The sequence below is a fragment of the Schistocerca serialis genome, chromosome 10, assembly GCF_023864345.2.
Source record: "Schistocerca serialis cubense isolate TAMUIC-IGC-003099 chromosome 10, iqSchSeri2.2, whole genome shotgun sequence".
Lineage (NCBI taxonomy): Eukaryota > Metazoa > Arthropoda > Insecta > Orthoptera > Acrididae > Schistocerca > Schistocerca serialis.
Genome location: NC_064647.1, coordinates 163,870,090 through 163,885,100, shown reverse-complemented (window position 1 = coordinate 163,885,100; position 15,011 = coordinate 163,870,090).

The window sequence follows — 15,011 nt, the reverse complement described above, 5'->3', positions numbered from 1 at the left end:
ACACACACATCAAAAAAAGTTTTGCTTCACCTCGGTTCCGAGGGTGCCGGAACTTCCACAGAAAATTAGAATGGAGATCAACATAAATATCACTTCTGCCCTTTTTATTGGTCATGAAAACCACACATTGCATGTTGTACCACCATACAGCGAGATGTTCAGAGGTGGAGGTCCAGAATGCCGTACTAAAATGAGCTCTAACATGGAAAATAAGCGTTTCCGGACACATGTCCACATAACATATTTTCTTTATTTGTGTGTGAGGAATGTTTCCTGGAAGTTTGGCCGTAACGTTTTGTAACACCTTGTATAAGATACAGAATTTAATAAGTGTAATGCCCAGTGAGACGTTCTATTTCACTGATGTATGCCTGTACTCGTCGTGACGTACTATCCACAAGGCACTGTTGGTCCAGATTGTCCCACTCCTCAACGGCGAATCGACGTATATCGCTCAGAGTCGTTGGTGGGTCGCGTCGTCCATAAACAGCTCTTTTCAATGTATCCCAGGCATGTCGATAGGGTTCATGTCTGGAGAACATGCTGGCCACCCTAGTCGAGCGATGTCGTTATCCTGAAGGAAGTCATTCACAAGATGTGCACGATGGGGACGCGAATTGTCGTCCATGAAGAATGTCTCGCCAGTATGCTGCCGATATGGTTGCATCATCGGTCGGAGCATGGAATTCACGTACCGTACAAACGTTACGGCGTCTTCCAAGACCACCAACGGCGTCCATCGGCCCCTCATAATACCACCCCGAAACAGCAGGGGACCTCCAACTTGCTGCACTCGCCTGACAGTGTCTAAGGCTTTAAACCTGGCCGGGTTGCCTTCAAACACGTCTCCGACGATCGTCTGGTTAAGGGATATGCGACACTCATCGGTGAAGAGAACGTGAAGCCAGTGCTGAGCTGTCCATTCGCCATGTTGTTGATTGATCTTGTAATTTTCAATTGGAGGAGCAGTGAAATCTCTATTATTACCAGTTACCACAGATGATTAATTCTTCATGTCAAAATGTGTGTTGCTATTTTTATTTCCCAATTTATAAACTGCTTTTGTTGTTCTGGTTTCTTTGAAGCCAATAATAAAGGTCTACGCTGTCTAAGATATTACATGGTGTGTCTGTTCTATGTACGTCGTTCGGATAAATTTTAGACCATTCCAGAAAGCATTTGTTCTTTCCGAACCGCTAGGGACTAATGTGAATACTGATGAGCTTTGAATATCATGCAAGTATCCTTGGGGCTGTTCTAATGGTTTTTTATATTACCTTCTTATTGCTGCAACAACTTTTTTAAAATATTTGTAGTTGGTTTGTTAAATCTTTTGGTTAACTTATTAAAAAGCAGTTAACTTTTATGGTTTTGGGTTAGAGTTCAGAGTAATTAATTCTACCCTGAGACTTACGAGGATTGTCCAGAAAGTAAGTTCCGATCTGTCGCGAAATGGAAACTACTGAGAAAATCCGGTAAAGCTTTGCACAGATGTGTTGGGCTGCGTCTCTAGTATGCCCGTCGATCGTGTCGCATCGCTCTTTTCAGTTTTGAATGAACAGTGAGCACGTAAAGACGCGTATTGAATAGCGTCTCCCGCCAAGTATGAGGGCCTGATTAGAGATTTCGCCTGTGTCATGCAGCCCACATAACACAACTGTCGAGCAGTTCCTTCGTCATGCCAATTCTGGGCCGCACACTGCAGGGGCAATGAAGACGCTCCTGCAACGTTTCCGACCAGAAGTATTTGATCACCCACAATACAGTCCGTAATTGGCTCCCCCTGAGTCTCATCTCTGCTCACAAGAACCGCTGCCTATGAAGACAAAATTTTTCCACAGACAACGAGCTGCAGACCAGTGCAGAAAGCACAGGCGGCTGCTTTCTATGACAATGATATTGGAAAGTTGATAACACACTACGACAAAACTCAAAGTTAGAAAGGCGAATATATAGAGAAGTAGGAGGAAGGTGTACCTAACTGCTCCAAATAAAACGTTTCTGGTTTTCACTGTGGTTTCCATTCCGCTACCCATCGCAACTTACTTTCTGGACAACCCTCGTATCTATTTGACGCACAGCTGTGTGTTGGAATTCCGCCTAATTAAAATTATCTGTGCTGCGTGGAGATGTCGTTAGTAAGTCTCTTGTCCCCCATTGCTCGTGCGTGCTACGCAGGGTCGGGCCCCGCTTACTTACGCCCCGTCGGCTTGCTTAGCCGGGCTCTTCACGTCATCTGGCGTGCGTATGCTCAGCAGCCCTCGCCGGTGACTGCCTTTCGCGCTGTTTCCTCCAACTGCTTACTGTCGCTGTTCAAGTGAAGTTTATACTTGGAATAATTCTCGATTTGTATCCGTTAGCTTGTGACCTTCACCTTAAGCAAATATTGACCTGTGTTGGGATGCCAACATATACCTTAATCTGTTGTAACTCAATTATTCTTGTGTTATAGAAAAAAAAGTGTTTAATCTTCAATTGATGTGTGTTCCTCAGCTTAACCCTAGCATTACCTACGTATTTTTTGTTACATGTAATACCAACGGGGGGGGGGGGGGGGGGGCCTCAAAGGCCCATAAAGAATACCACAATTTATTTTATCATAAATCAAGTTTATTTACTTCTGATACCTCTAATAACAATTCAAAATGCTTAGACATTGTTTTTGTATACTGGATAATAAAAGATGTTATTATAATAGGAATAAAATGAACAAATCACGAGATTCAGTTTATATATTTTTTGGAATAATGTTTCAAAATAGTGTTTTCTTATAAAAACGACTTTTTTAATTCGATACACTACATGAAGCAAACAAAATTTACTGTCTCATTCTGCAACGCATTTTTCACACAACACTGTCTTCCTGCAGTGTTTCCCACAGACGTGTTTGTGGCACTGAGAGCAGGTAACAGTTGACTTTCCCAGCTTGTTGTACTTGATCTTTTTAGATGCAGCTTCTTGGCAGCGTAGGTGGCACCGTCCACGTGTTCCTGGTTCTGCTGTTGAGGATGATGGTTCTACAGAGCAGCTGAGCTTCCGTTGTGTGATGCTTTCCATTGCCATTATTACTGGCTTCTGAAGTCCATACAAATTTTGTGCCCGTTTATCTACTTGAGATCTTATTAGTTCGAGACCTAAGTTAGTGATAAAAACTCTTCTGCGGTTTAGCAAATTCTTTTTCCAATTCGGAAAGTTGAGGAGGAAGAGTGAATATGCATTTATTGCTGCTATGTCAATGAGTGTGTAGAAGAGGGACAAAGGCCATCTTCTTGTTCCTCTCTTTGTGCTGTAGTGTCTTGCCATCTGGTCTATGGTGTCCACGCCTCCCTTTGTAGAATTATAAAAAAGATTTATGTTAATCTTTTTTGAGTCTTCATTCAACACCCCTTCTGAGTGATAAGTTGAAAGCATCAACAGCAGTCGTTTTGGCTTCTCGCGGACTAGCGTTGATGCAAGAGTAACTGGTGGCCTCTGTGTTTGAGGGTCAGTATAAGCAAAGATGGAAGAGTGTAAACTGCGGTCAGTTGTACTCTTCAGCTCTTCAGGTATGTGTCGTCTGTTAGACTGTAGGGTGCCAACAAGTGTGAGGTGAAAATCATTCCATAGTCTCAGCAAGCTCCACTGAAGTATAGTACCGATCTGTGGTAACATTACGGTCTGATTTTTCAATAGGTTTTATTAGTCTCTTTACAATTTCCATCGGTCCATTTGAATGCTGTGTATTTCCTGACTTGCCTGTATAGATGTCCATGCTGATCACATATCTAGTCTCAGAATCAGACAGCATTCGAATTAGAATGCCGTATTTTCCAGGTTTTTCTTTTAGAAACACCTTGAATGGACAGCGACCACGGAACAAAGACAACATCTCATCCACTGTTGTATGTAGACCAGGAATGAAATACAATGGAAGTGAAGAATTGAAGCTTTCGAAAATTTCCCTCATTGGAGCAAACTTGTCAGTCTGGCGACGAATTTCTCTTGTGTTCTTATCATCAAACCTCAATATTTTAGTCAATTCGAAAAATCGGGTCCGACTCATTGATCCATAGTACACTTGTCGGCCCTGAAGCAAAGACCATAAATCTTGGACAGGTATCTTATTGTCGTGATTTGAACCCATGATTAGCAAGAGTCCTATATAACAAAATAACTCATCTTCATCTGTGTGCTGAATACCTAGTCGAGAAGCCTCTTCATTTGAGTGTAATTTTATTAGATTCATAATTTGAGGTGTAAAAAAGAGCTCTATAGCCTCTTTCGGAGACGCAATTCTTCCTTGTTGTCCTAGCCCCATTCTTTCTCGCACTATATTTTGTACAGAACGCCGATATTGTCGAGATGGCTTCGTAATATACTCTCGTCCACTTTTTGCAATGAATTTATCACATTCCGTATCATTATCATCTGGTGGATTGGCTTCAATCTCATCTTCATTCTCAGACGATGAATCAGTTCTAATTTCTTCCACATCATCATCCACTTCACTTTCCTCTAAATCTGATTCGTTCAAAACTTCTTCTAGCACTCTTTCAATGGAACTATCACGTAAACGATGTCTACTCATGTTGCTGGTTCAACAGCAAAAGAAACACTGAAAATAACAATGGTCCGCTTCATAATAATATGTCTGAAGGCAACAATGCCAAAATTCGTTTCATGGTAAGAATTTGAAACGAGAGACTCAACCTCGTAAATCTTTCCTTGCTATTACCAACGGGTGGGCTTCTAAGGCCCACAGAGAATTAAATCAAGTAAATGAATTTTAATTACATTTTTATTCCGAAATTCTGTAATGACTCAATAGTACATTCAATAACGAACAATTACCTTTGCTTTCAAGTTCATATATCAAAGGGTGTGGATACAACATAGAAAAACTGAGTCAGTGGGCCTACGAGGCCCCCCCGTTGGTAATGCTAGGGTTAAAACTGTCATGCCTAGATACTGGAGCTAAATTGTTTTTCATTGTTTCAAGTGTGGTTCCAGCATTTTTTTTTTTTAATCAATCATGTATAAATCATGTTTTATTTTCACCATTCGGTAATTAAGGCCCTTCTAATCTCTTCTCGTACTGTTGTATAAATTTACTTCTGCCTTTATTATGGCATTACAGTTATTAAATTCTGTATCTTATACAAGGTGTTACAAAAAGGTACGGCCAAACTTCCAGGAAACATTCCTCACACACAAATAAAGAAAATATGTTATGTGGACATGTGTCCGGAAACGCTTATTTTCCATGTTAGAGCTCATTTTAGTTTCGTCAGTATGTACTGTACTTCCTCAATACACCGCCAGTTGGCCCAATTGAAGGAAAGTAATGTTGACTTCGGTGCTTGTGTTGACATGCGACTCATTGCTCTACAGTGCTAGCATCAAGCACATCAGTACGTAGCATCAGCAGGTTAGTGTTCATCACGAACGTGGTTTTGCAGTCAGTGCAATGTTTACAAATGCGGAGTTGGCAGATGCTCGTTTCATGTATGGATTAGCACGGGGCAATAGCCGTGGCGCGGTACGTATGTATCGAGACAGATGTCCAGAACGAAGGTGTCTCGACGGGAAGACGTTCGAAGCAATTGATCGGCGACTTAGGGAGCACGGAACATTCCAGCCTATGACTCGCGACTGGGGAAGACCTAGAACGACGAGGACACCTGCAATGGACGAGGCAATTCTTCGTGCAGTTGACGATAACTCTAATGTCAGCGTCAGAGTATTGATAGGGATGGGCAGTACGACATAAATGGTGACCTGGAAAAAATAGCCACTCAGACTGGCAACACGAATTTGCATTTCGTGGAACTGTTTCAGCGTCACGATCAGCCTCATCTTAATACAGCTGTCAGGCGTAATAACATGAGACTTGGGGGTGCGCTAATGACAGAAGGCATGAGTCACATTTCAGTGGTGTCGGTGGAGTCTATCAGCAGGACGGGTTTCACTAGACATGGCCTGCATCTCAACAGGTATGGAAAGGGGAGGTTGGCAAAGCTTATAGGTGACAGCATAGGTGGGGGTGGTGGGATCACTCATGGGAAAATTCCGGTAGTTGTGGGTGTTAGAGCTGTACCTTTTTTACATTGAAGTCAGCTGACCTTAAGGGAAGTCTCTCTTACAAAGACACCACTTTCGACAAAGCTTAGGTATCCGATAAATGAGGGAATTAGTATATTTCATCAAAACATACAAGGCATTAGAGATAAAGTTAGTGAACTACTTGTAGATGTTGACTCTGAAAATATTGGTATATCTGAACACTTCTTAAATAAGGAAATAATTCAGAGGCTTCCTTTGCCAGGATACAGGTTGGCTTGCAGCTTTTCTAGGAGCTCTTTGCGGTGTGGGGGAGTAGCCATGTATGTGAAAAACGGTATCCCATTTGAGTCAATTGATGTTTCAAAGTACTGCACTGAAAAGGTGTTTGAATGTTGTGCAGGTGTGGTTAAATTTAGTGGAGCTAAACTTCTTACTGTTGTTATTTATAGATCCCCAGACTCCGATTTCACAACATTTTTGCTACAGCTAGAGGAGGTTCTTGGTTCACTTTATAGGAAATACAAAAAGTTAGTTATATGTGGTGACTTCAATATAAATTGTATAAGTGATTGTGCAAGGAAAAGGATGCTGGTAGACCTCCTTAATTCATATAATCTTATGCAAACCGTATTCTTTCCAACGAGAGTGCAAGGGAACAGTAGAACAACCATACACAATATTTTCGTTCATTCGTCATTACTAGAAGGGCATTCTGTTAGCAAAATGGTGAATGGCCTTTCAGATCATGATGCATAAATTTTAAGTCTAAAAGATTTTTGTGCCGCAACACAGGTTAAATATAGTTACCAACTTTTTAGGAAAGCTGATCCAGTTGCTGTAGAGACTTTTGTAAACCTTATCAAGGAACAAGAGTGGCAAGATGTTTATAGTGCTGATACAGTAGACGATAAATATAATGCTTTCCTCAAGACTTTTCTCGTGCTCTTTGAAAGTTGCTTTCCGTTAGAACGTTCAAAACAGGGTACTAGCACAAACAGGCAGCCTGGGTGGCTGACTAAAGGTATAAGAATATCTTGTAGAACAAAGTGGCAATTATATCAAAACGTTAGAAACAGATAGAATAGCTAAGTATTAGGATAAAATTAAAACCATATGGTCAGTCGTAAAGGAAGTGGCTGGTCTGCAGAGACAGGTCGAGGATATAGAATCAGTGCATAGTGGGAATGTCCGTGTTACTGATAAGTCACATATATGTACAGTATTTAATAATCACTTTCTGAATATAGCAGGTGAACTAAATAGAAACCTAGTCCCAACAGGGAATCATATAGCGCTCATAGAAAAAAGAGATCCGAGACTGTTACCTGAAATGCTCCTCCATGATACTGACAAGAGGGAGGTTGAGTTAATAATTAAATCACTAAAGACCAAGAACTCTCATGGATATGATGGGGTATCTAGCAGAATACTGAAGTACTGTTCCATGTATGTTAGCCCAGTACTTAGCCATATCTGTAACCTTTCCTTTAGGAGTGGTCGGTTTCCTGACCGATTAAAGTACTCGGTAGTGAAGCCACTTTATAAAAAGGGAGACAGGGATAATGTTGATAATTATAGACCTATTTCTATGCCATCGGTGTTTGCTAAAGTTATCGAGAGGGTTGTATATACAAGGTTACTGTAGCATTTAAATTCACATAATTTGCTGTCAAATGTACAGTTTAGTTTTAGAAATGGCTTAACAACTGAAAATGCTATAGTCTCTTTTCTCTGTGAGGTTTTGGACGGATTAAATAAAAGGTTGCGAACGTTAGGTGTTTTCTTTGATTTAACGAAGGCTTTTGACTGTGTTGACCACAAAATATTACTGCAGAAGTTGGAACATTATGGAGTAAGGGGAGTAGCTTACAATTGGTTCGCCTCTTACTTTAAGAACAGAAAGCAGAAGGTAATTCTCTGCAATATTGAGAGTGGTAATGATGTTCAGTCCCAATGGGGCACTGTTAAATGGGGCGTTCCCCAAGGATCGGTGCTGGGGCCACTGCTGTTTCTTATTTATATAAATGATATGCCTTCTAGTATTGCAGGTGATTCAAAAATATTTCTGTTTGCTGATGACACCAGCTTGGTAGTGAATGATCTTGTGTGTAATATTGAAACATTATCAAATAATGTAGTACATGAAATAAGTTCGTGGCTTGTGGAAAATGATCTGATGCTAAATCACAGTAAGACTCAGTTTTTACTGTTTCTAACTCACTATTCAACAAGAACTGATATTTTAATCAGACAGAATGGGCATGTTATAATCGAGACGGAACAGTTCAAGTTCCTAGGCGTACGGATAGATAGTAAGCTGTTGTGGAAAGCTCATGTTCAGGATCTTGTTCAGAAACTAAATGCCGCTTTATTTACCATTAGAACAGTATCTGAAATAAGTGACATTTCTACACGAAAAGTAGTCTACTTCGCATATTTTCATACGCTTATGTCATATGGTATAATTTTTTGGGGTAATTCTTCTGATTCAAAAAGGGTATTTTTGGCTCAAAAACGGGCTGTTCGAGCTATGTGTGGTGTAAGTTCGAGAACCTCTTGTCGACCCCTATTCAATAGTCTGGGAATTCTGACATTGCCCTCACAGTATATATTTTCTTTAATGTCGTTTGCTGTTAGCAATATTAGCTTATTCCCAAGAGTTAGCAGCTTTCACTCAGTTAATACTAGGCAGAAATCAAATCTGCGTGTGGAATGCACTTCCTTGACTCTTGTGCAGAAAGGAGTGCAGTATTCTGCTGCGTCCATTTTCAATAAGCTACCACAAGAACTCAAAAATCTTAGCAGTAGCCCAAACTCTTTTAAGTCTAAACTGAAGAGTTTCCTCATGGGTCACTCCTTCTATTCTGTCGAGGAGCTCCTGGAAGAGCTAAAAAATTAAGCAAATTCCAGTGTTACATTCTTGATTTCTTTATTTAAACTAATGATGTGTCGCCTGAATATGTTTCTTATATTTCATTTTATCTGTTTCTACAATCGTGTTATAATTTTATGTATTGACTCGTTCCATGACCATGGAGACTTCTCCTTAATGTGGTCCCACGGAACAATAAGTAAATAAATAAAAAAATAAATAAAGAGAAGTTGCAGCTGTACAAGGTAACGTTGACCACGTCACTCTATGGAGAGTGCTACGGGAGAACCAGTTGTTTCCGTACCATGTACAGCGTGTTCAGGCACTATCAGCAGCTGATTGGCCTCCACGGGTACACTTCTGCGAATGGTTCAGCCAACAATGTGTCAATCCTCATTTCAGTGCAAATGTTCTCTTTACGAATGAGGCTTCATTCCAACGTGATCAAATTGTAAATTTTCACAATCAACATGTGTGGGCTGTCGAGAATCCGCACGCAATTGTCCAATCACGTCATCAACACAGATCTTCTGTGAACGTGGGGGAGGCATTGTTGGTGATGTCTTGATTGGGCCCCATATTCTTCCACCTACGCTCAATGTAGCACGTTATAGTGATTACATACGGGATACTCTACCTGTGCTGCTAGAACATGTGCCTTTACAAGTACGACACAACATGTGGTTCATGCACGATGGAGCTCCTGCACATTTCACTCGAAGTGTTAGTACGCTTCTCAACAACAGATTCGGTGACCGATGGATTGGTAAAGGCGGACCAATTCCATGGCCTCCACGCTCTCCTGACCTCAACCCTCTTGACTTTCATTTATGGGGGCATTTGACAGCTCTTGTCTACGCAATCCCGGTACCAAACGTAGAGACTCTTCGTGCTCATATTGTGGAAAGCTGTGATACAATACGCCACTCTGCAGGGCTGCATCAGCGCATCAGGGATTCCATGCGACGGAGGGTGGATGCATGTATCCTCGCTAACGGAGGACATTTTGAACATGTCCTGTAACAAAGTGTTTGAAGTCACGCTGGTACGTTCTGTTGCTGTGTGTTTCCATTCCATGATTAATGTGATTTGAAGAGAAGTAATAAAATGAGCTCTAACATGGGAAGTAAGCGTTTCCGGACACATGTCCACATAACATATTTTCTTTCTTTGTGTGTGAGGAATGTTTCCTGAAAGTTTGGCCGTACCTTTTTGTAACTCCCTGTATAGAGTATGTTCTGTCGTAAAGAATATTAAGTCATCTTGGATTAAAGTTTTCTATAAGTTATTTAAACTTGCATTGGATTTTAAATGACAGTCTCAGTGCTTGGCCTTTCAATTAACTAACAAAATAACTAAAAGCTTAATTTTCTGCTTTGTGATTGAAACTGTGAAATGAATTAGTGTTCTACCAGTGAATGAAGTGTGTAAATTCCCTACTGGTCCAGCCGTTACCGGTTTTCCTTCCTGACTGAATTAAGAGGCCGTAATTATCACCAATCCAACCCGTTCCTCATCGCCAGTGTCAACTGTACAAATTATCTCTTCAAAAAATAGTTAAAGGAAGCTACGTACTTTGCCCGATACATTTAGTATTTACGGACAGCTGAAATTGTTGACCAAATTAAAGGCCTTCATATACCTCCCGACATGACCTTGGATCCTTTACGTCTTCAGAATTTATATGTACCGGAGAGGCAAACTATCGTGATAAAAATATCTTATTACAGTATAAAAAAGACAGTATAGGTGAAATTACAGAAGTTGTAGAATTTCTCGACGTGGCACTTTATTTCATCCTTATCATGTGTCACGACGACACATATCTACGGGTCGGGGGTTTATGTGGCACCACTGCAGGCATCTCTGCGAATAACATTGAAATTAACTTTTTCCAAAATAATCCGTTAGTTAAAAACATGGCTCTTTACTATAAAAGACACACCGATGACGCAATAATGTTCCACGGGGATGAAGATGACCTCATGTTACACGATGCAGAAATGTGTACAGTGTACCACATACCAAAAATTCAGAATACCTCAAAAAAGCATCCTCAGTTATCTTGGTTAAACCATCTCAAAATCCAGTGGTATAAACAAATTCAGTGTATTCAGGCTACCGACATGCACCTGTAGTATAAAACTAAACTACTCCCGAACATGCAATGAAGGCCCAAAGTTACGGACCGACCGCCGTGTCATCCTCAGGCCATAGGCGTCACTGGATGTGGATATGGAGGGGCACGTGGTCAGCACACCGCTCTCCCGGCCGTATATCAGGTTCCGAGACCGGAACCGTTACTTAAGTAGCTCCTCAGTTTGCCTCACAAGGGCTGAGCGCACCCCGCTTGCCAACAGCGCTCGGCAGATTGGATGGTCACCCATCCAAGTGCTAGCCCAGCCCGTCAGAGCTTAACATCGATGATCTGACGGGAACCGCTGTTACAACTGCGGCAAGGCAGTTGGCCACCGATAACGTAATCCACGCGAAATTGTACTATTGAAAACGGTACAATGAAACAAGATTCATTCCTAGTCGTGTAGTGTGTTACGTATGCGTTCATCACAGGACGGGGCTGGTAACGACATTGAGATCTGGAAGTACAGGATGACCTAAGTGTTCGTTAACTTTTGGAAATGCAGTACTTCGCGCGGAATAGCCGCGCGGTCTTAGGCGTCTTGTAACGGTCCGCGCGGTTCCCTCCGTCGGAGGTTCGAGTCCTGCCTCGGGCGTAGGTGTGTGTGTCGTCCTTAGCGTAACTTAGTTTAGGTAGTGTGTAAGCTTAGGGACCGATGATCTCAGCAGTTTCGTCCCATCAGACCTTATCACAAATTTCCGAATTTTGCACTACTTCAAGGAATAATTAAGAAAGATTAAGAATAGGCAAACCTACGTTTCTAGCATTTGTAGACTTAGAGAAAGCTTTTGACAATGTTAACTGGAATGCTCTCTTTCAAATTCTGAAGGTGGCAGGGGTAAAATACAGGGAACGAAAGGCTATTTACAATTTGTACAGAAACCAGATGGCAGTTATAAGAGTTGAGGGGCATGAAAGGGAAGCAGTGGTTGGGAATGGAGTGAGACAGGGTTGTAGCCTGTCCCCGATGTTATTCAATCTGTATATTGAGCAAGCAGTAAAGGAAACAAAAGAAAAATTCGGAGTAGGTATTTAAATTCATGGAGAAGAAGTAAAAACTTTGAGGTTCGCCGATGACATTGTAATTCTGTCAGAGACAGCAAAGGACTTGGAAGAGCAGTTGAACGGAATGGACAGTGTCTTGAAAGGAGGCTATAAGATGAACATCAACAAAAGCAAAACGAGGATAATGGAATGTAGTCAAATTAAATCGGGTGATCCTGAGGGAATTAGATTAGGAAACGAGACACTTAAAGTAGTAAAGGAGTTTTGCTCTTTGGGGAGCAAAATAACTGATGATGGTCGAAGTAGAGAGGATATAAAATGTAGACTGGCAATGAGAAGGAAATCGTTTCTGAAGAAGAGAAATTTGTTAACATCGAGTATAGATTTAAGTATCAGAAAGTCGTTTCTGAAAGTATTTGTATGGAGTGTAGCCAATGTATGGAAGTGAAACATGGACGATAACTAGTTTGGACAAGAAGAGAATAGAAGCTTTCGAAATGTGGTGCTACAGAAGAATGCTGAAGATAAGGTGGGTAGATCACGTAACTAATGAGGAGGTATTGAATAGGATTGGGGAGAAGAGAAGTTTGCGGCACAACTTGACTAGAAGAAGGGATCGGTTGGTAGGACATGTTTTGAGGCATCAAGGAATCACAAATGTAGCATTGGAGGGCAGCGTGGAGAGTAAAAATCGTAGAGGGAGACCAAGAGATGAATACACTAAGCAGATTCAGAAGGATGTAGGTTGCAGTAAGTACTGGGAGATGAAGAAGCTTGCACAGGATAGAGTAGCATGGAGAGCTGCATCAAACCAGTCTCAGGACTGAAGACCACAACAACAACAACAAGGAATAATGTAGATAGAGGTAACACCTCACACTCACGCCTGCAGTGACACGGGGTTCTATTGAAACCGAAGGCGAGAGCAAAAAATCAGCCAGCTGATAAAGCCGCATGAGAACCGAGTACGAGGTGTGTTCAAAAATTTCCGAAATTTTGTCCACACAATTTCTCTACCCTTACCTTTTTCTTATTCTGCATGATCTCTTTCGAAATACTCTCCTCCACAGTTGATACACTGCTGCTAACGCCGTTTCCACTCCCGGAAGCAGTCTTGGTACGCCTATTTCTGGATCGCGCAAACTCCACTGCGAATCTTCTATTATCTCGTCTGTCGTCGCAAATCTTCGTCCTCTCGACGGGGTTTTCAACTTTGGAAACTAAATAAGAAGTCCGCAGGGACCAGGTCTCGAGAGTACGGATGATGAGGGAGCATGATGATTTCGTTTTTTCTGCCACATTCACTCACCAAAGGGCATGAATGTGCGCGTGCGTTGTTGTGATGCAGGGGCCATGAAGTGACTTGCCATAGTCTGCCTGCTTATCTGGGTGGTATCGTGCTCGCCTCCCCTGCAAACGGGCCCGGGTTCGATTCCCACCCGGGTAGGAGGTTTCTCTCCGCTCGGGAACGGCGTGTTGTATTGTCCTCCTCGTCATTTCATCCTCATCACCATCGAGGACAACATACTGTGTTCTGTTATTTAAGAAGTCTTCGATCCACTCACATAGCTACGAACTTACTTCACATGCTCGTTTCCATGCCCATGTCCACCAGTGCATCCAGAACTCTTCATCCCTTGATTGTAGGTAGTGTTTGAAGGGCTTCGCTGGCTTCAAAAATAGTGTAGGCGGTCTCTCTGATACAAATGGTTCAAATGGCTCTGAGCACTATGGGACTTAACTTCTGAGGTCAACAGTCCCCTAGAACTTAGAACTACTTAAACCTAACCTAAGGACATCACACACATCCATGGGTATTAATCGAGCGGCCTAAGGCGCTGCAGTCATGGATTGTGTGGCTGGTCCCGGCGGAGGTTCGAGTCCTCCCTCGGGTATGGGTGTGTGTGTTTGTCCTTAGGATAGGTTAAGTAGTGTGTAAGCTTAGGGACTGATGACCTTAGCAGTTAAGTCCCATAAGATTTGACACACATTTGAACATTTCAACACATTCACGCCCGAGGCAGGATTCGAACCTGCGACCGTAGCGGTTCAAATGGTTGAAATGGCTCTGAGAACTATGGGACTTAACATCTGTGGCCATCAGTCCCCTAGAACTTAGAACTACTTAAACCTAACTAACCTAAGGACATCACACACATCCATGCCCGAGGCAGGATGCGGACCTGCGACCGTAGCAGTCGCGCGGTTCCGGATTCAGCGCCTAGACCGTAGCGGTCGCGCGGTTCCAGACTGTAGCGCCTAGAACCGCTCGGCCACTCCAGCCGGCCTCTCTGAAACGTGTTGCCACCATGAAATTACTGCTCTCCGTCTTCTCCATATCCGGTGCTGAAATTACGTTCCGTCTGATCTATATAAAACCTCTTGCATTCGCTACATTTAATTTTGTAGATCCCAGACCTCGAGAAGGCATTCCCTTCTTTGTTTGTGTGGCGCGTCAACTTACCCAGTGTGTGCTCAGTATTGAAGCAACTGTTTGAATCCGCTAATAATAAATGGAATTAACACAGATAAATTAAAGAAAAGTAGAGCGAGAGCTCATACTGACATTACCTTGGCTGTAGAAGATGCAGTAGTGAAGAAAACTAAACACGCCTCGGTACCGTATACTTGTTAACATCTCGGATAGAACCACTCGGGTTTTTAAAAGAAGATCAAAAGTAAATATCAGCTACCGTGCCTCTCATCCAAACTCAGTTCCACTTGAGTTCCAGCCCGATCACCGCCAGTGTTGTTGTCACAGGTGCAGCCCTGTCTACTGTACACTCGCAACTCAAATGGAAATTTATTAATGTGTTAATGCGTTTTTCGGGCATGTATTGATTGCAATTTTCCTCCCACCGCTCTTTGTCCATTTCCTTCCCCGCCTCTCTCTGTCCATGTCTTCCTCCTTCTCTTTCCCGCATCTCTCTGTTCATACCCTCCTCTTACCTC